We start from the raw sequence: 22,284 nt of genomic DNA on the forward strand, positions 1-22,284 counted from the left end.
ATCATGTTGCTTACGCTAGTCTAAATTATCCTATTACTGGAGTAGTTTGATGAGAGAGGTAATGCAACTGAAGTTTGGCAACTTAATATTTATTGAGTAAGAGAGAGGAGCAGGACTATTTTGTATTGAAGTACATAGTTCTTTAGAGTAATGCTCTGGCCCAAATTAGAATATATCCTCATCCAGTTTGTTGCATGAGATCATGGCACTGTTAGCTCTTAAAAATCAGTTCAAACTATCCCCTTTCCATTGCAAGCATTCTTCTTCATTCCAAATATTGCTAGCAAAGAGAATGTTTGGAAATATATACTTTGGATTATGTGAGACTTTGATTCATGCAAGTTTTATGGAATGTGACTTCTGTTTCAAATCTAACTAAGAAAAACTGTACAATCACAATAATTGGTGCCAAACCTTAAGGACAACTTTCTTATGATATAGTTTGAGATATGATCTTGACAAAGAAGAGTTTATATAATATTATGTTCATTTAGCTTTCCAAGCATGCTCAAAGTCTGAATTATTAAGTTACTTAACACAGTACTTCATTCACAAATATAGGCATAATTTTTCCAGAGATAACAGAAAGTGATTTATAAAAATGATTTTGCTAATCTCATTACAAAAGAAAAAGGAAAACAAGCCAGTAAATAATATTAAATACATTCAGATAGCAATTGTGATTGCTATTCTGACATAACTTATCTATACAATCAAGAACTTGCAGTTTCTCAGTCCTTTATGGCCTCTCTTGTGTCATTCCCATAAACAAGTTTCCTTAGATGCAGTCATATTCTTCAAATAATCAGTAAAATGCTATTTAATCATTACAAGAGATGTATGGTCAATAATTCCAGATCATATTACTAGTTGTATTAGTAAAACTGTATTCTACTGTAGTATTTTGTGACTGGAGTGGGATGGGGGTTATTATGTTTTAATTCTTGGAATGTTTAAATGATTTACATTCACCAATTATCCTAATATAAGTTGTATACGTTCATCGCCTAGTTTATCTAGCTGTTAATACTCAAGAACTAAGTTAATAATTATCCACAAGTATCTCTATTTCGGGTTCCTTTGAAGCAAATTTCCTTATGTAACTTTAAAAATGTAAATTTCACTATTTGTTTTGCATCTTTCAGCAGTATGCCTTAATTTCAGAAAACAAATGTAGGTTTTTAATCTACATTTTATCTATATTTTTATCTATCTGTAATTTTTATAAGCAGACTTTATACAGTACTACTATGATGTTTACAAGAAGAGAAACACCCGAATTGTCTCCCCAACATAATGTTTATAATCATGAGATATAAATAGTAAGGAAATTGCTTAACTATTGGGTTCTTTCAGATAACCAACAAAGTTTAGATTATTCTAAGTTATGGATTCATCCAAACACAAAGGCACAGCAACAATTCCTGCTGACTAAAAGAAAAAAAATATTTTATAAGTTCTTTAGGCTGTTTTTCTTCTTAGCCCGTTGAAGAAGAAATCTGATTCATGAAATAAACTTAAAACTAGCTATTAGTGGAAAGAATGTAGGAAAAAGCCAGCATGTACAGCTGTACGAAGTCATAACCATGTAAGCAACAGAAAGTGTGTTGTCTGCACATGGTCATCAAGTCATTCCATGCTGGCAGTTTAAAGACCTCCCCAGTTGAAATGATCTTTTTCCTTAAGTTTGACACCCCTGACCTAAGCAGTGATCTGTATAAAAAAGTTTGGAAATATTGCAGCAACAATGTGGAATCAACTGAAGACTAAATAACTCACAGTTCATTGATGTAATGTATGATAGTAACCAAACAAAAGAGAGAAGGATACAATCGATCTCATCTTCCAACTTGAATAGCCTATTAAAAGACAATAGGGCTCAATGTTAGGATGTGGATATGGCTGAACTCTATTCCAAAACACAATTAAGACCACTGCAACTACTTTTCCCACACCCATCCATTCAAACCCAGTACTATATCTTATCTTAATTCCAAGATGTATTATACCTAGAATGCACAAAAACTAAATGAGAGACAGTAGACAACCACAAAAGAAGTGCACTGAGGGGTAACTTTGTATGGTAAGAGAAGCCACACACCAATGGAAGCATCCAGCTTGAAGTAAGAGGTTCATAACTCACAACAGGTTTACATCAATAGTTGTGCATAAGAACATGAAAAATATTTACTAATGCAGTAAAGCAACTTGGTTTTTCATCATCCTACAGGTTTAGTTTCAATGAATTACAAACCTAAAAATTTATGGCCTGTGTACCACATGTGCTGCCAGTTCCAATCAGGGTCAAAGTAATATCAAAATCCAAAACTGTTATGTATGTATTCACATCCAGTGTCTTTAGTTGAGAGTCAAGGTGCATATGGGCCCAAAACAAAGATCTGCTTACTCCCTTTTGATTCTCTGAACCGGGCCAATATCTTCCATAGTTCAGAGTTAAATTGGTAAATTCACAGAACAAGAGGAAAATAATACCTAATCTTTGAATATTCATAACTTAAAAGATATCCACATTTTCCTTTCCCACTGCCTGCTTTACCTAACCTAATTGAGATCACTCATCAAACTTCCTATAATGCTTGATGCACTTAAACAGAATATTGTACTAATACTTGGGGACAAGACAAATAACAGGGTAGCACTAATGTGGTATCTATGAAAAATTAAGTTTCTGATCCTGATTGGAAAGCACTATCAAAAATGAGATTCTTGCCTTAAATACAGGAACCACTAATTATCAGGAATGGTAGACACAGCTGTTTAGTATTCAAAGTATCACAAATATCTAATCTTATTAAATCAACTTCCAAAACGAAATGGAGCTATTCTTCAGCATTCACAATTCACCAAATGTTATGAGGCAGTTTGCCAACCATAAGATGTGTACACAAATGTGAAAAGTATGCAACAAAAATGCCAAAATTGAAAAGCATACATAAAATGCATTATATTAGGGGAAAATACACATTATGTGAAATCTACCCTTTTTTAATGCAAATAAGTGAAAAAGCAGAACAGAAAGATTTCAGACTGGGGAAATAACTGATAGAAACTAGTATTTCTTCATCCCTACTACCTGCCAGGGACACTTTCTAAGCACCATTCCAACAACTAGGAGCAAAGTTGCAGTCTCTTAACTAAATAACTACATTAAGTAGATAATGCTAATAACTATGAAACAAAACATTATTGATATCTCATAGCATGACTCTCTGCCATTCAGTCCATTGCCTACAGCTGGACCTTGATAATATTTTGTCTCCAAATAAGAGAACACTTTATTCTGTTTCTTAATGAAAATAAAGATAAATTGGCACCATATTTGTTAAGCAGGCAGTCCCTGCAGAATCCTGAGAGGAGTCAACATTCCTCTGTTCAGTAACTAATTTATGTCTTTTGTTATTAGATAAAGCTACCTATATTTTTCTGCAAGTTAGCTCTTTGAATTGTACCACAAGGGCTTTCTGGAGCTGTAACCTGGATTTTGAAATAATAAGGCTTTGGAACAGGGAGGGTGCTGGTTTTTCATGGTAGTAACAGGAGAATGTCCTAGACAAACGGATAGAAAAGAATGATATGATTTGTGTGGTGGAGAGAGATAACACAGCCTTGTTATGGCTTCTCTTTTCCAGCCCCTTTCTCTAATAGCAACAATAACAGAAGAAGCCACAAAAGTAACATGTTATACAGAACCAAATAAGTCAAACAAGTGGATCCCGAGGTATAGCACCCTTAGACTCTGCGTTATTTAAATCGAACAGAGAAATAAAACAAAACATATAGCACAAGGAACCCAAATTATTGCAGCTTTCTTTATGGTCTGGTCTCTAGAGCATCCTCGGATTTGCTGATCTATAAACTTGAGATGCACACTAATTCTTAGTCTGTTTCCAGTTTCCCTAAATGACAGCATAATAATACTGTCCTAGCCCATTCCAACTGTATAACTGATTTTAGAGCCCTCAAACTGCTCCAGTCTTTCAAACTTAAAAAGCTATGGCTGCTTTCTATCAAGTGGAAAAAAAATCCTCTAGATCAGGGGTCCCCAACCCCCGGTCCGTGGACAAGTACCTGGCCGCAGCATGTCAGCAACCGGGCTACATAAATAAGGAAAGCCCCATCCACAGGATGCTGGCAGCACACAAAACCACACACACCCCTCCCCGGTCCATGGGAAAACCTCTCTCCATGTAACCAGTCCCTGGTGCCCAAAAGGTTGGGACCTCTGCTCTAGATTAGATTCTACTGTGTCAAAGGGGACACCAAAATAAACACATTTCTGTAACTTTATCTTAAGATTACACACTATCACATAAAATGTTTTCTTTAATGATATGTAGCCTAAGACCTTGATGTTATGAAATGTACTGCATAATAAATTTAGATAGGAAGGCAGATAATACTGAATAGTGTTTAAATTTAGTAAAAGCCTCAGTGGAAACTGCACCAACATGTAAGAATATATTCCTAGAAAAGCTCTAGGTGAACTGGAGCTCAGAATTAAAAACCCATTTAGGCAAACTGGAAGAACCTATCAGACAGGGTATAACAAATCTCCCTTGCTTACTTTCTTCCCTTCCAGAAAATTTACCACAATGGATGATAAATTTGTGCTGCTAAACAAATGGTTAATATTGCCTCATTAGCTAAAAATGGTTGTATTCATACAACATAGTTAACCAGATCAAGTACAAATCTCAACACTGCATTAGCTATATTTTATTTTATTATCTAGTATTTTTCATTATTCTTTCATTTTTAAATGCCTATCTCAACTGTTCATTACCAGTCAAATCAGCTTACAAGAGTCCACAGTATAAATCCAAAACATCAAAAGTAAAATACAAAATATGATGATAATAATTTAAATTATTTGATTCATAAATGTTCAAATTCTGAATATGACTTTGCGAATTTTCTTCCAGTTTGAAAATATATGTAATAACTCCACTAATCATATTTGCAAGGCAATCAGAGACAAAACAAATTTCAGAATAAATAAATGCACATATGTAATTAACAACAAGCCTTTATGATTCAGAAAATAAAAAAGTTTGATTTCCATTAGATTTCCCACATAAAAAATTAACCTTGAGACCTGATGCAGTAATGAAATGTCTCCAAAGATCAATACAAAATTCTGATCTTACAGTTCTTTTAAAATAGCCTTAAGATTTTTAAATCCAGACCTATTTTCAACAGTCTGTGCTGTCCTGCTCACACACACATAACTGTGGTTTAGTGGGTTTATTAATATTACCCAGGAACTCCCAAAAACCCAGAGCTGTCCCAATTAAGTCCAGCCACAAGCAGACCAATGCTAATCCTCAGAGCAATGGCCAATGAGTCCACAAGGCACTTGAAATTTTCCCAATCAAAATAAACCCACCAGGCAAAATTAAATCCACAACACAAGAAGGTTCACAAGGCAAGAAAAGTCCAAAATTCACAAGGCACGATCAAGATAGGCATAGTGTCATTCCAAAACAAGGCAAGAATCACGACCAGAAAACACATAGCTAGGAAATAAACATGTTGTTCCCAGCATCACCTCCATCTGTCTGTTGTGCCAACTTCCAGTGCAGCCCATCATGAAGGGTGAGGCTTTCTCCTCATGAGTAATCTGGCTAACCTTCTCTGCTCCTGCCTTTTCTCTGCCCTATGTACTCTTGGATCAGAAGCTCCTCTTCCTCATCACTGATTGGCTACAGCTGCATGTTTTCCCCACCTAAAGCCTCAGGGCTGTTCTGCTGCAGCTGTGCTTTAGCCAAATCCCTCTCAGACGGCTGTTTGGAGCCATTGACTTACTGCCCTTTAGACATGTCTGGAATTGGTTCATCCTCCTCCGAGGTGACTTCCAGAGAAGTATCTGGGGAAGCATCCAGGGGAGTCATCACACCCTCATTTGCAAGAGGAGATCTACATATGCAACAAAATCATATTGTTTCCTTGGCATCATGATAAGGGCGCCTGAACTGATTGGAAAGGAATTTTGAAGTTATGATAAATAGCTCAATGAAAAATCAACCTATGGCTGCTGTGAAAATGGTAAATCCCATGTTGACTGGCATTTTTATTGGAACTTTGGAATTCAAAGTGCTGTACATTAATGGTTCCTCACATATTATCCCACAACAGCTTTGTGAGATAGACTGGGTTTAATGACTATTAAGTAAAGGTATTCAGTCAGCATCAACATCAGCATCTGAGTATGGATTTTGATCCGGGTCTGGACCCAGTTAAATACCTTAAAACATTTCATCTCAGTGTATATTTGGAATAGACAATGTTGGCCACTGTATGTGCAAAGGATTCAGAAAAACGGAACCTGGATAGAGTTTTACATGGTTCTGTCAAGGAACACATGGAGAAAAGTTTTTAATCCCCTTTTTATAACATTAGAACAGAAAGTCATCCAGTACATTTGAATATTAGGAGAGTTAGGTAAGACAATGAAAACAAAACTGAACTACAGAATTCACTATCACAGGTTAGTGGCAAATTGAATGACTTTAAGGAGGATTAACAATATCAACAGAGGATAAAAAAAAATCTTAACATGCTACTGCCATTAGTCTTAGACTAGGTCACAGGTCTGCAACCCGTGGCTCCGGAGCCGCATACGGCTCTTTCAGCCATCTCCTGCGGCTCCCAGTCCTCTGCCATGTGCAGTCCAAAAAAAAAAGTGGGTCTAAAAAAGTTCAACCAATCAATTCAAACTTCTCATGGGAAAAAAATACCTTGCGAAACTTGAATTGATTGGTTGAAGTTCTTTGGTTTTTGGGACTTCCCACAAGCTGTTTGTGGGACTGCCCACAAACCTCTTTTCTTCCTCGGACTGCACATGGCGGCAGCAGAGGAAGAGACAAGAAGACTGCTGGAAAGGTGAGTGGGTCGGTCAGATGGGGCGTGCTGGGGAGGGGGAGTTCTCTCTCTCTCTCTCTCTCTCTCTCTCTCTCTCTCTCTCTCTCTCTCTCTGTGTGTGTGTGTGTGTGTGTGTGTCCCCTCTTCCTTTGGGCCAAAGACGGAGAGCACAGCAGCTACCATGCCGACCTGGAGCACCTCCAGCATCTCTCAGCGAGTGCAGTAGGCCGCCCCAACAACAGCAGCCATCGCCGGAACGATTGCTCAGCCCTTGGGGCCCGCTGCTGCCATGGGGGCTGGCCCAGGAATTTGTTTCTGCGGGGCTGACGGAGGCTGACCGAGATGCGGCAGACATCCAGCATCTCTCTCGCCGCCACCTCCACCGCTACTGTCGGCTTCTGCTATGGCCGAACCTGGGCAGCCTCCTCCACCCCCAGCAATGGGATCCGGAGGTTTTCCGGTTTCATCAGAACCAAGCAGCAAGTGGAAAATTTAGCAGTAGCAGCACTACCGGGAGCGGTTTCAATCGGCCCCTTCATTGCCAAGCGTCCCCATAGAAGTCAATGGAGGCACCACGACTGGCCTTTTGAGTGAATGAGAGCGAGAGAGAAGCTTTTCCAAACAAAACGTGAGTGAATGAGAGCGGAGGGGGCAGGGTAGGTGCATATCTTGCCTTGGCTCCACTCTTCAGTCAAACCCTGTTCTGCGCATGTACGGACATGCACACACATTTTTTGCAGCTCCCAGTTTTTCCTTTTGTGAGGGAACCAGTTCTGAGTGGCTCTTTCACTGTTTCAGGTTGCTGACCCCTGGACTAGGTACATCCCTCTTGGATCTTCTATAACAGGGGTGTCAAACTCAATTTCATTGAGGGCCGCATCAGCATTGCAGCTGCCCTCAGGGGGTTGGGTGGGTGTGGCCTACTGGGTGGGCGTGGCCAACTCTACATCGTTTGCATCAAGGGTGCCTATGGGGGCCTGGGCAGGAGTGGGACAGATCTGAGGGTCTCTGGCAGAAGGAGGGCCTCTGGGCCAGGGCCAGGGCCAAGGCAGTGGGGGACGTTCCCTCACTGTTTCCAGGATGGCTTCGCGGGCCACATGAAACCACTTTACGGGCTGGATCCGGCCCCCGGGCCTTGTGTTTGACATGTCTTTTCTATAACCAAAGCTAAAAACCAATGCTCTAAGACTTATGTATACCTATGTGACTGTCACAGAGCCATTTTATGTAAATTAATTAACAGCAAAATAGAAATCCAGATAGCAAGCACTTGATATGCCCGCATATTTAAAATTAAAAATTATGTCAAGTTTGCTTTTAAAAAAGTAAATAAAAAAGGGGAGGGAGGAGAGAGAGCAAGAACAAAAAATTAAAATAGTTCAGAGGATTAAATACAAGAATGTGCCAATACATGGAGCACACAACATGCAAAATTAGACAAGGTTCTCAAATTCAAGTAATGCTAGAACCACCAATTACCTCATGCAGTTTCCCACCCTTTAATTAAATAAACAAACAGAGGAAAAAAGAAAATCTCTAGAGTTCCAAATAAAATACAGATCTGGATGTTAAATAATATATTCTGTTTCTATGCATACTTCTTTTTATCAGATTTAGTGCAATCCATAGGTTATGAGAATGATCCAAAATGCTTTTTATTATTATTCCATTGTCTTTAATTCTTATTTTTCATCTGACAGCTCAGGTTTATCTCAATCTCAATTTAAAATTGTTTTCATTCTAGAACTTCTCCCTGAAAAGCAGCCAGATATTGTCAAGCATGTAGCAGACACAGTCTTTACACACATTAATCTAGGTAGAATTCCACCTCTCCACCATCTCCACTTCTGCTTTCTTAAGCATAATGTGATTAAAGGATTTAGCAAAGCATGATGAATTCTAAGATACAAAATAATTCAGGTTGAAGCGAAAGATTGTTAAATTTATTCAGAAAGACCAACCTGAAATACATAATTTTATAAGAATGATAAAAGTTATTTCAAATGCTTTCATATAATCTCTAGCTATTGTAAATTAGACATAGGATAAATATGTACGCTAATGTAATAAAATAATTGCTAGCAATTATTGGCATGATGATACCAACAGAAATTAACCTAGGTATAATAAATCTATATTGGCTGCAACGTTATCTAAAGTGACATCTAAAATGACCTCATATATAAAGTCTTTAGGTTACAGAACCTCTTAGCATAGCAAAATGGCACTGGTATATGCCTTGAGATCTTAAACAGGATGAACTGTAAGTATTTATTTTTAAAACTTTCAGTTATTATCAAGAATGCTATTCAAATGAACAAAAAGTTACTAAATATCCTACCTGTAAATAACAGAAAAAGTGATATTCTGAACTGATTGATTGTTTGTGTGGAAAGATCAAAATGCTTTACACCAGGTAAAACTAATATTTAATTAAGTCCCCAAGTGGGCAATCCAACAATCGTTTCCAAAATTAGCGCCTATCTGAATTCAGATTGGAATTTAGCTCTATATTTCCTTTGGAGAAGCAGTCACATTTACAGAATCGTTGATCTTGGTTCTGTAAAAGTTTCTCATGATATGCTCCACTTTCTTGGAAAAAATCAAATCATCATCATTCTGCCTGTGAAGTAACCTGATAAAAAAGGACCTGGTTTCTATTATGGCCCAGGTGCAATTTAATCTCTAAGCTACAGCTGTGTAGCATCCGCTTGAACAAGCACATTAGGAAGAAAGCAGGTCAAGTGGGCACCATTTATAAATGGCATGTGGTACCAACATCTTACCCTAATCAAACATCTTGCAATTCATCCATTATAATTTCAATCCATATATTATACACAGAACACTAAAATGGTAACAACTCACAGATTTTACCACAGAGCATGCCAGGCAACAGAAAAATATATATCCAAGGCGAGATCACAACAAAATTTCTCATCTATCTGAACTAACAGGAAAACATTTGATAGATACTTTAGAAATCAGGGAAGCCAAGTAGAAGACTGATTTTCAAACAGGATTATGTCCTGATTACTTCAAAAAAGCCTTTATAGGTCATACTTGATCAGACAAAAAAGCTTTGCATAACATCCTAACATTATCATAAAGTATGAATCCCTTTCTGCAAGGAATTCACTTAATTAAAACTACAGGTAGTCCCTGACTTACAACAATTTTTGTCATAATTTCTATTGCTAAGTGAGACAGCTGTTAAGTGAGTTTTGTCCCATTTTATAATCTTTCTTGCCCAAGTTATTCAATGAATCACTGCAATTGTAAAGTCAGTAACATGATTGTAAAATGAATCTGGCTTCCCCTTTGACTTTGCTTGTCAGAAGGTCCACATGACTCCGGGACACTACAATTTGAGTCAGTTGCCAATGAAACAATGTTTCATGGGGGAGAGGGGATCACATGACATATTTATGTAAATTTTTCCTTTTTTATATAAAAAAAGAAAAGCCTTCCTGCCATATTCAAAGGAAATAAAGGCATAATATTATTTGAAGATTTGAAGCTACATGGAATTTGGAATTCATTAATAGCTGTGCTGCAAATATATGCCAGTAAAATATCTGCATGATATTAAGCCATTAAAATTCACTAATTAGCTAGTGGCATGTTCATATATTTCATTATTTGCTTACTTAGCCTCAAAAGCCTCTCAGTTTCCTCAAAAGTAAGCCAAATTGCTCTGAGCAAGCCATTTTTGAACAAGAATGTTTCCACCCCTTATTGAGGTTTTGATGTGAATTATAAAAGGGAACAATTCCCTTTGAAGGAATAGTTCCTTTGATATTAAAATATATTTATAACTTCTTAAAAAAGCGCATTGACACAGGCATGTGGTACAACTAAAACCATGATTCCAACTTATATTCTCTTTTAATGCTGTAAAGCATCTCTTAACATAAGATGACAAAACAAAAAGAGTGGGGGGGGAGAAAAAAATAATTCAAGAATTTTAATTTCCTTTTTCTTATTACAAAGGGATTCTAAGATTCTGATGTAATATATTACATTTTTTATTCACATTATTGCCATATATTTCAAATTGTGAAACAGTATTCCCCATTTTTCTGTTATTATGTCAGTTTCATTCCTGCAAAAGCTAAGTATTTGTGAAGGAAATCCCATATCCTTGAATCACAAAAATTTGGAGGAAGGAACTGCAGGTGAAAGGATACATTATCCATGTAATATTTTGTGGCAACCTCACTCAGTTCAGACTGGCTGAATCTCAAACTGAAAGGAAAAACACTTTATTCACCAATTCATGAAAAGTAGCTCACAACTCAAATTCCTGCACTCAAGTCAGAGATATCAGCTTTCATTAATTCCACCAAATTTTGGCAGACAAGACTATGAACACATCTATTTCAAGTGGGTTGCTGAGAATATTTTTCCACAGTGCCAACAATCTTGCTGCTTCAGTAAACTGTGTAGATATCCAACATACATCAATGGTGGGGCAAAGGAAGTCAAGATGGCAGCTACAATGGGTAGACTGAAGCTCCACCTGCTTTTTATGTATGCAGCAGCACAGCTCAAGACCTGTTTCTATCATCCCAAAGGACAAGGTAAAGGATACAGTTTTAAGTTATAGGAAGGCATTTGGGCTGCATATAAAATAAAGTGTTTTAACAGAGCAATTCAGAAGTTGGAACCAGTTATCCAGAGAGAGAGGAACCAATTATAAAATATATTTTTAATGTGGAGTCTTGCATACATCACAAATTAGCCATTTCAACTGTATGTGATCAAAACAAAATTTAGACAGTATGCTTTTCAATACAACTAAAGCATTATTTTCAATAAAACTAACAGTGCTTTTATAACGACAACTTCCACTTTCCAGTGGCTCCAAAATGATTTGAATTTAGCTTTGCAATTGCTTTCCACCCTGTCAATATTGAAAGCTGGGAGCACACAAGGAATGTCATGAGTCAATCAGAGATTCCCCCAATCAACCAACACACAAAAAAAACCAAAAATTGTCATTCAGTCAGTGCCCTGTCTAAGTGAGCCAAGCCAGTTCACGGAGTGGTTTTAAAAAAAAAACCTCATCTGCTCTAAAAAGAAAGATGGAGTGGGAGGGAATGCTTTCATCCCTCTTCCCCATGTTTTCAACAGATGCTGAATATGTTTGGCTTTTTTTTTTTAAAAAAAAAAGCTAAATTATTGGAACGGGTGGAAAGCTGCCTGGCTATGGAAATGTCATTCCTCCTGCATTTAAATTCCCACTGAAAGAAATTATGGTGGCATGAAGTGAAACTTACCAGCCAGCTGCAGCCAAGCAAAAGTTCAGTGCACAATGCTTGTTAAAGCAGGGAAAGTTAAAGCAGTGGGAGGGGGAGGGGATGTAGTGTATGTTATACAGGCTAGTGTTTTAATATAATATAATTTAATGAAGAGAAGGACTAGGGGTGACATGATAGCAGTCTTCCAATATCTCAGGGGTTGCCACAAAGAAGAGGGAGTCAGGCTATTCTCCAAAGCATCTGAAGGCAGGACAAGAAGCAACGGATGGAAACTAATCAAGGAGAGAAGCAACCTAGAACTAAGGAGAAACAATTAATCAGTGGAACAACCTGCCTCCAGAAGCTGTGAATGCTCCAATACTGCAAGTTTTAAAGAAGAGATTGGACAATCATTTGTTTGAAATGGTATAGGGTTTCCTGAGCAGGGGGTTGGACTAGAAGACCTTCAAGGTCCCTTCCAACTCTATTGTTGTTGTTGTTGTTGTTGTATCATGTGTGCCAATGAAGTTTCCTTTTATAATTGGGGAAAATTAAAAGGGACTTTTACCAGGATTGTGGAACTGCCTGAAAATTGAATAGATCAGCTTGTTAATAAGGTTGTCCTGATATCTACCAGCTCCAAATTTAAGCAGTCCCAGAAATGGAGATTGTTACTACATCCAGCAAATGCTAGTATCTCCTAGCAGCTCTTGCAGCACAACTAAGCCAGAATTCTGATCATCTGCCTATTGCAAGCAATGTCTGGAGACATCTGGAGCTGCTTTCAAACTGATGAAAGATTCCCCTGTATAAGTGTTGTTTTAAAATGTTAAAATATTGCAGTTTTAGAACACGAGACTTGTATCTTAATATACATTCCTCTCCTTTAATTGTTTTTTTTTTAAAAAACATTCTTCCTAATTCAGTTTCCCATACTTTACTCCTTATTCAGAGGAAGCAACCCTTGGGAAAGTCTGTGTAAAAGTCCCACAAACCATTCATTGAATTAAAACCATGTCCTAAACATTAAGGCTACTGAGAAACAGCTGGACAAGAACTTCTCTAAGCTGTGTGCTATAAACAGTCTGGTGGCAATCAAACTTTCCTAGGTTTCAGGGGAAGGGAAACAAATCATTAAATATTTTTATGGGGGACGGAATGCAAATAGATGAGACTCATTTGTCATATCCTTTTTTATAAAAGGGGAGACTAACAAGCTAGACCAATTTTCAATCATGGTGCAAGATCATTAGAATATAAATTATGACATTTGCTCATGAATTTTCAATAAACTTCCATATTGTTCCAAACACTGCTCCTGGTTCAAATTTGAATAGTGAAGTTTGAAATAGCTCAGGCCCCAAAAGACTAAAATCCAGCCATGTATTTTTTGAAAACATGTGGTTACTTGTCCTGAGCTATCTAAGTAGGATGACAAATTAAATAGTCCCGAAAAACTGCTGAGAAATCATATTTTGAAATCCCTTTCTACCATTGACACAACTACCTTTCATGTAAAAATGGGCCCAATCTTTGCAATCTTATTCCTTGTGTGACTGCTAAACAAATCACAACCCAAGGATTCTATCCCTCTGCATTAACAGACGGAGAGAATCAAGATCACATGAAGTATTAATACCACTTTACAATGCCTTGGTAAGGCCACACTTGGAATACTGCATCCAGTTTTGGTCACCATAATGTAAAAAGGATGTTGAGACTCTAGAAAGAGTACAGAGAAGAGCAACAAAGATGATTAGAGGACTGGAGGCTAAAACATATAAGGAACGGTTGCTGGAATTGGGTATGTCTAGTTTCATGAAGAGAAGGAAGAGGGGGAACATGATAGCAGTGTTTCAGTATCTCAGGGGCTGCCACAAAGAAGAGGGAGTCAAGCTATTTTCCAAAGCCCCTGAAGGCACAAGAACCAAAGGATGGAAACTAATCAAGGAGAGAAGCAACCTAGAACTAAGGAGAAACTTCCTGACAGTGAGAACAATTAACCAGTGGAACAACCTGCCTCCAGAAGCAGTGAATGCTCCAACATTGGAAGTTTTTAAGAAGAGACTGGACAGCCATTTGTCTGAAATGGTATAGGGTTTCCTGCCTGAGCAGGGTGTTGGACTAGATGACCTCCAAGGTCCCTTCCAACTACTACTTCTTCTTCTTTTTCATCATCATCACCATCACCATCATTATTATTATTATTATTATTATTATTATTATTATTATTATTATTATTATTATTATTATTATTTACAAATCTTGATGAAATTTTGACAATGTCTCAACTACAAAAAATACCCTTGGACTTTGAAAAAAAATCATTTGTGACAAAAATGTCTCCTATACCTTTGGTTCCTTTAAACATACTCACAATTCATGCATAGCAAGTTCAGATCAACAACTCAGACTCATTGTTCTAAAATGCATATACTTAAAACCATAGATTCATTCTTCATTTAACATTAATACACAACGCTTCTTTTTTGCTTCTCTGGTAAAATTAACTTGGTGGAGCCTTGGTGGAGCAGTGGGCTAATGCCTCCTTAAGTAACACCAGCTGCCTGCAATTAGTGCAGGTTCGCATCCCACCAGGCTCAAGGTTGACTCAGCCTTCCATCCTTCCGAGGTAGGTAAAATTGTTGGGGGCAATTAAGCTGACTTTGTAATAATGCCGCTTGGGGTGTGTGTGAAAGCCCTAATAAGCAGGTATATACATAGAATGAAGGCTACTGCTAAGCTTGTAAGCCGTCCTGAGTCTTCGGAGAAGGGCGGGATATAAATGGAATTAAAAAATAAATAAACTTATGACTCTAAGATAGAAAACACTAGATTCACTGAACGCTCCATAATTTCTGATGAAATGGGTTATTATTTACCAATATTTTTTAAAAAAATCTGTGCCAAAAAGATTGACTTTGCTTGTCAGAAGGTCGCAAAGGGTGATCACACGACACTGGGACACTGCAACTGTCATAAATATAATTCAGTTGTCAAGCATCTGAATTTTGATCACATGACCATGGGGATACTGCCAGGGTCGTAAGTGTGAAAAATGGTCGTAAGTCACTTTTATGACTGCTGTTGAAACTTCGAATAGTCACCAAATGAACTACTGTAAGTCAAGGACAACCTGTATATTTTTAATTTCAACGCCTCCTAATATTTTTAAACAATACTTCTCATGTATTATAACATGCCTTTTACCTACAATTTTTCTATAAATTTAAGTAGTCAAGTTATGACTGAAGAAAATTCATGCTATCCTTCCTTTAGAACAGGAATGGTGAACTATGGCCCTTTTATGACTGGGCCATGCTGGCTTAGGAATTCTGGGAGTTGAAGTCCACAGGTCATAAAGGGGCCATAGTTCCCTACCCCTGCTTTATAAATACTGTACACATCCAGACAGATCAAAGTATATCAGACAGAATTTCATTCTTCCCCCCCCCCCCCCATGTATTCTGCTTCTATGCTTAGTTGTCTGCACTTACATTTCTGAAAAATGTGTTTGTTGTGCTGTACAGACAAGATCAGATCATGGACAACATCACAGGAACATTTGAGTGCTTTTTGGACATTCTAATTTAAAATATACTATATGTGTTCTTCTGTGACACAAGTGGGAAAATCCTCACAATACCACTTGAAGTCAGATTTGCTTTCAATTTTACTTGGTATTTTAAATCACTGTTTAGATTTTCAGTCTGCTTTTCATAACATTATTACAGGGCAGCTCACAGTATGTATACAAAACTCAACACAATGAATATAATTTTAACTTAAATATAATTTAACTTGGAACCATTTATGGAGTATAACTCTGCATATGAACTTGCATCATATTTAAGTTCGCTTTTTTCCTTAAAATATGGATTTATAATTTTACTTCTTGTCTGATTTAGGATAAGGATAAACTCTAATTTAATACTCCTGTCATACATTGTTAATGACCGAATACTAGTTTGATTTCAATAATAACTTTAAAGTGCTAAATTGACATAAGATCATTTTTATATTCACTGTAATCCACTGTTACTTTGAAAATCCTTATTCAGTTTTATACGTTATAAATATCTTTTCTATTTCTTTTTCATTCCCTTGTTTCTCATTTTCTTCCTCTCTTTTCTCTCTTTAACATCCTGTTAAAATATTTAATAAAACAAAATGAATATACTGTAAAGCAATAAAAATGAAACAAAAATGCTGGAGTGAGCATTGCAGATTGCATGGCCATTATGTTGTAGGACAGGTCTGTCACACAAACTGGCATCTGCCTGAGGAGAGACTTCTGAAGTCCAAAATAACTTAAAAAACATAGCGATGATATTAAGCACAAATAGATTAAAGAGTAAAAATAGCCACAAGAAAACATAACCCACAGAATCAACTGCATCAACACAATCTGTGGCTTGCAGGACATAATAAAAGGATGGTCTTCTTTGCGTACCTTTATTTCAAGTGTTGCTTCCCAATTATGCCTATAGCACAAACCCTTTTAACCAATGATTCTTTAGCTTCAGCTGATAGTCAACCTGATAGTCAACCTGTGTTTTTCTCCTCAATCCCTGCTTCCTCCTGAGACTCTCTCCCTGAATCCCATTATAGTATGGTCAGTACAGGTGGTCCTTGACTTATGACCACAATTGAGCACACCATTTCTGTCGTTAAGATTTGTTAAGTGAGTTTTGCCCCATTTTACAACTTTTCTTGCCACAGTTTTTAGGTGTAGCACGGCTGTTAAGTGAATATGGCTTCTCCATCGACTTTGCTTCTCAGAAAGTCGCAAAAGGGGATCACATGACCCTGGGACATTGCAACCGTCATAAATATGAGTCCGTTGCCAAGCATCTGAATTTTGATCAGGTGACCATGGGGATGCTGCAACTGTGAAAACAGTCATTACTTTAAACAGTCACTAAATGAACTGTTGTAAGTTGAGAATATTAGCTCACTTTTCCCAGTTTGACCTTTTTTCTCTTTGATCAGAAAATTTGCATCTTTCCTAGTGGCTATAAAAGAAACAGTCATTATTACTATCTCATGGCTACAGCTAGTGTTCCATGTACTCTTCTGGATCTCAGCATCAGAATATTTCGAGTCAAAAATCTATCTGCTTCAGGAGAGTTTTAACCATGTAACACAACTTTTTGTCTGACCATTGTGGTTTTATAGAAAATCTGAAAAATATTGTGTTTTGAACATAGGAAGCTCTGAGGAATCTGTTTATGAAGATATATGCTTCTTGAGTAAATGGTGCAGCAAGCTACCACAATTTCCCCTATTATGCTCATACACTTTTCATTATGAATCTGTTAACATTTTGCAATGAATACCATTTTGCTTACAGTTATCTATCCCAGTGTTTCTCAAAGTGTGTGATCTGGAGATCCCCGAGAACTTTTCAGGAAGTCTGAGGACCCAGATTGTTGGGGGCAATTAAGCTGACTTTGTAATAATGCCGCTTGGGGTGTGTGTGAAAGCCCTAATAAGCAGGCATATACATAGAATGAAGGCTACTGCTAAGTTTGTAAGCCGCCCTGAGTCTTCAGAGAAGGGCGGGATATAAATGGAATTAAAATAAAATAAATAAATAAAAATAAAAGTCAAATAAATGCGTATTTTAAAAAAATCTCCGATTTCTAACACTATAAATTTGATAGACATAGCCCACATAAACCAAATCTCTTTGGAGTCCTCAATAATATTTTAAAATGAGACCAAAATATTTGAAAAAATATTTGTTGTATCTGTTCCTAATGTTTTGCAGACACATCAAAAGAAAGCAACAATGCTTGGTCATCAAGCATTGCCCATTTATGTTACTCTTCTTATTCAAAAATCATTTAGTTGTATCATTTCTGGATGGCAATAGTTTTTTTTACTGATTTTATGACATTGGTTGCCTTTGTTAATTATGATTATTAATTTGTTTATAATAACAGTGAAATTGATATAAGAAACATTTCTATGCAGCACTGATCTAAGATTGTGTGCAATTTTATCAAGCTAAAAACTTCTTGATAATTCATTTTTTGATCCTCCTTTTTCTTGGTGACATGTTTAAATATCTGTTCAAATAAAACAGGGGTCTTCAAACTTGGCCCTTTTATGACTTGTGGACTTCAACTCCCAGAATTCCTCAGCCAGGCACCCTGGCTGAGGAATTCTGGGAGTTGAAGTCCACAAGTCATAAAAAGGCCAAGTTTGAAGACCCCTGAAATAAAACAAAAAAAATGAAAAGAAAAGAAAGGAAAGGAAAGGAAAGGAAAGGAAAGGAAAGGAAAGGAAAGGAAAGGAAAGGAAAGGAAAGGAAAGGAAAGGAAAGGAAAGGCAAAAGAAAGGAAAGGAAAGGCAAAAGAAAGGAAAAGGAATGAAAACATCAGAAGAGTATTAGGATAAGCAAAAAAATTAAATACTTCATAACAATAAAAAATAAAGGAGAGAAGAAAGAAAGAAAGAAAGAAAGAAAGAAAGAAAGAAAGAAAGAAAGAGATTACCACTGAAAATAAAGGGTGAGATGTCATCACTTTTCTCCACCTCAGATTACTGTCTAACACAGGACTGCAACACATAATGGCACTGCTACTTTTGACGCATTTTATATCCTGATGAGAGATCACTGATAACAACTGATCTTAAGAAACAAAGAATTTTACTCACTCATATCCGCATACTATATAGCAACATGTTCTCTAGCAGTAAGAAAACAAGTCATATGTACATGAGGGGGAAAAACTGAAAATGTCAACTTCCTGTCATATGCAAATGCTAAAATTGGTATGAAGTATACCTATAGCTAATTAATAAACCATACTTTGAACTAAATACGTTTAGCAAAATAAATTTTCAGACTTCAGCTAAAAGTTCAGTTAAAACAAAACAAAAAATTAAAGTTTGTACAACCATTTTTTTAAAAAACCAAACACATAAGCTTTCAGTCTCTTTGGGGCTCAGAGTGGCTTTTCTATTTATAACCTGCACATATTAAAAAGAAACTGCAACAGTATCTCCCTTCTTATAATAAAGTTTATTTATTTATTGAAATGTATAAGGCTGCCCAATTCACGATTTATTACTCGAGGCAGCACAAATAAATAAAAACCAAAAACAGTCAAAATCAAACCAAACCTAATATGAAACCTAAATAATCTATCACAATCATAGATATATGCATAGCCAAATCTTCCTGAAAAATGGCTAAAGCCTGGCTCTTCATCACTCTAAGAAAGGGTAATAGAGCAGAATGATAATTTAGTAGAAAATTTTGGCAAAATTACATTATATTATGCATTATAAGGGTAGTTTTTGCTGAAGAATACAATCTCCCTACTTATTAATATGTAATCACCCTACTAGTTTTTGATACAACTATGACCTGGATGACTGAGAATCTTCATAGATGTTCTCCCTACTTATTATACAGTTCTGGACTCAGATACTTTGGCCGTGTCATGCAAGGGAATTCACTAGAGAAAGCAATTATGTTTGGAAGAGTCAGCAGTAAAAGGAAACCGGTCTGTCAAAAAACATGGTGGCTGGACACCATCAAAGTTGACATTGGCCAGAGCACAGAAAAATTCAAAGAACTAGTGCAAGATAGGGAGATGTGGAAAGACCTGGCCCATAGAATCACCAAGAGTCATACATAACTGAATGGATAACATCATCATCACCATCTAGCCCCGATTAGTGAATTCCCCTGCATCTTTACACTATATACCCGTGTTGGGAAAGCCAGCTTCAACTATTTTCTTGCTCTGGATGGATCCTTCAGGACATGTGGTTTTCACTGACAAACTTTGTGTATAACTATCTCTCCCCTTATTCTCCTTATTCTTTTGTGCAACAAAACACAATCCAAATGGAGAAAATTGTCCACCCAAAACACAATGCAAAACAAGAATTATTAACCAGCAATACCAACAGCACTGCCCACACATTCCCTTTTTGTAATTCAGTCCTCAAGGCATGGCTTCTCAATGCCTTCTCCCCCTCCCCCCCGATTCACCCCATTGCCTTCCTCTGGCCTACTCTCCTGGCCTGTCTTCATTTGTGGGCGTCTCTCATGTCCTCCAGCTGTGCATCCTCCTAGTCCGACTCAGCCTCCCTACACAGCTGCGTCTCATCCTGAGCAGAAGTGGAAGGGCCAGGCTCCTCACTGGAATGTAAGTCTTGGAGCTCATCAGAGCCTTCCTCCGACTCTGATGGCTCCCCAGGCCCCTCCTCCTCTTCCTGATTCCCCGGACTCAGCTGCTGGGATCACAGGTTGGCACGGAATCACAACAATTACTTTTGACGCATAACAAAAAAAGACCAGAGAGTTTGCCTTCATGGTGGCTAGTAAAGGATTATGTAGTGTATCTCTAACCTCAAGAAATATTAGTGGCCTGCAATCATGCTGGGACAACCACATCCTGCAGATCAGTCTTAATTGATGAAAAAAGATAAAATCTTCCTTGTTGCAAGTTTGACATCTCTGATTATATAGACACATCCATGTTATTTCTTGGCAAAAATGCGGCAGTGGGTTGCCATTGCCTTCTTCCAGGATTTTTTAATTTCCCAGTTTAGTTTGCACTCTGCTTAGCTCTTCTGAAATTAATAAAGGATAGTTATGTGCCGTTCAAGTTTCAGGAGTGGACAAGAGAAAGATGCCAGAACAAAATCAGCTTTTCAACTACCTGCCTGAATCTAAATCTATTTCTAGATTTCACAAGCATTGTGGAAGCTGTGAATTCCAGAATTTAAATGTTAAATCAGTCCAGCAAAATAAATTATGTATAAAAATTGTTTGTCTTCTCGTTTTTAGCCTTAATTCCATCAGCTTTTTTCCCTGTTCAATCATGACCATTTTGCTCAGTAAAAGCTCACCTCAGCTTCTCCAAGCCAAAAGCTCTTTTCTATATCTGCCATATCTAGCAGGATCTTTATTGCAATGCACTAGAAAGACCAATTTGGTAACAACAACTTCAGGATTATGCACTTCTGAAGGTAAACTAAAGAGGAGAAGAGGGATTTCTGCTTTAGGCAAATTCACATGGACAGATTCCACTGCAAGAGCCATCTATTATAGTATTAAGCTATTCTTATTTTAAAACCAAGATAGCAACTTACCTCCTACTGTTCCAGAGGTGATAGATAATTCATGGAGAAACAAAAAATGAGATTCTTCAGTATCATATAAAGTGTACAAAGCAATCTTAGAATTTCAACAAACGCATGCGCTGATCTTCAATGGGCAGTTGTCAGTAAACTGTCCTCCTCTGGGTGAGAACAGCATCAAGTAAATTCTGGAAGAAGAAGAAAAGAAAGCAAGTTCCCCAATTAGTCCAACACCCTAAAACTCAAACATTAGTTTCATTAAAGGTTCCCCCGCACATGCGTGCTAGTCGTTTCCGACTCTAGGGGCCGGTGCTCATCTCCGTTTCAAAGCCAAAGAGCCAGCGCTTGTCCGAGGACGTCTCTGTGGTCATGTGGCCGGCATGACTAGACACCAAAGGCGCACGGAACGCTGTTACCTTCCCACCGCAGTGGTCCCTATTTTTCTACTTGCATTTTTACGTGCTTTCGAACTGCTAGGTTGGCAGAAGCTGGGACGAGTAACAGGCGCTCACTCTGTTACGCGGCACTTGGGATTTGACCCGCCAAACTGCCGACCTTCTGATCGACAAGCTCAGCGTCCTAACCCACTGAGCCACCGCGTCCCTATTAGTTTCATTATTATATCATAAATAAAAACTGCATCTACAACATATCTATATAGCACTAACTAAAATGGTCACAAATGTTCCCAATTCATGCATTATGGGAATACATTTTTAGCCAGTAATAGCCAGTGCCTAGTGAACATGATAGTATGGCAAACCACCACACTTTGTCCCTGTTTTGGGTCCCCAACAGCTGCATGTCTCTGCCTCTCTAGCTTTGAAGTTTCACTTCACTGACAGCTGGAAGCACAGGAGCAATCTAGAACACATTCTCAGTCAGCAAATACAAACTCTACTTGTGGTTTGTGCTTAGATTATAGTGACTGCTCCAAATACATATTGACAAAATGTTTTGGAACTGATGCATTTACTGACAAGCTATTGGAGAGGATGTCTGTTATGTTATCACCCCCAACCCAGCTTCAATTTGCATGTATTCATGCTGT

At 37.5% G+C, this 22,284-nt stretch overlaps 1 protein-coding gene across 4 annotated transcripts in view; it reads right to left on the minus strand.

The window, feature by feature from the left end:
• NCOA1 (nuclear receptor coactivator 1) overlaps nucleotides 1–22,284 on the minus strand; it is a 304,315-nt gene that overhangs the window by 195,065 nt on the left and 86,966 nt on the right. For 3 of the 4 annotated variants that reach the window (XM_083348417.1, XM_083348414.1, XM_083348416.1), the window contains exon 3: nucleotides 21,246–21,421. The gene's annotated coding sequence lies outside the window, so the exon portion shown is untranslated. Of the gene's footprint in view, nucleotides 1–17,476; nucleotides 17,542–21,245; nucleotides 21,422–22,284 lie in introns of all 4 variants that reach the window. The other variant, XM_083348415.1, reaches the window with a different exon arrangement.

Source organism: Vipera ursinii (assembly GCF_947247035.1).
Source record: "Vipera ursinii genome assembly, chromosome: 1".
Classification (NCBI taxonomy): Eukaryota; Metazoa; Chordata; class Lepidosauria; order Squamata; family Viperidae; genus Vipera; species Vipera ursinii.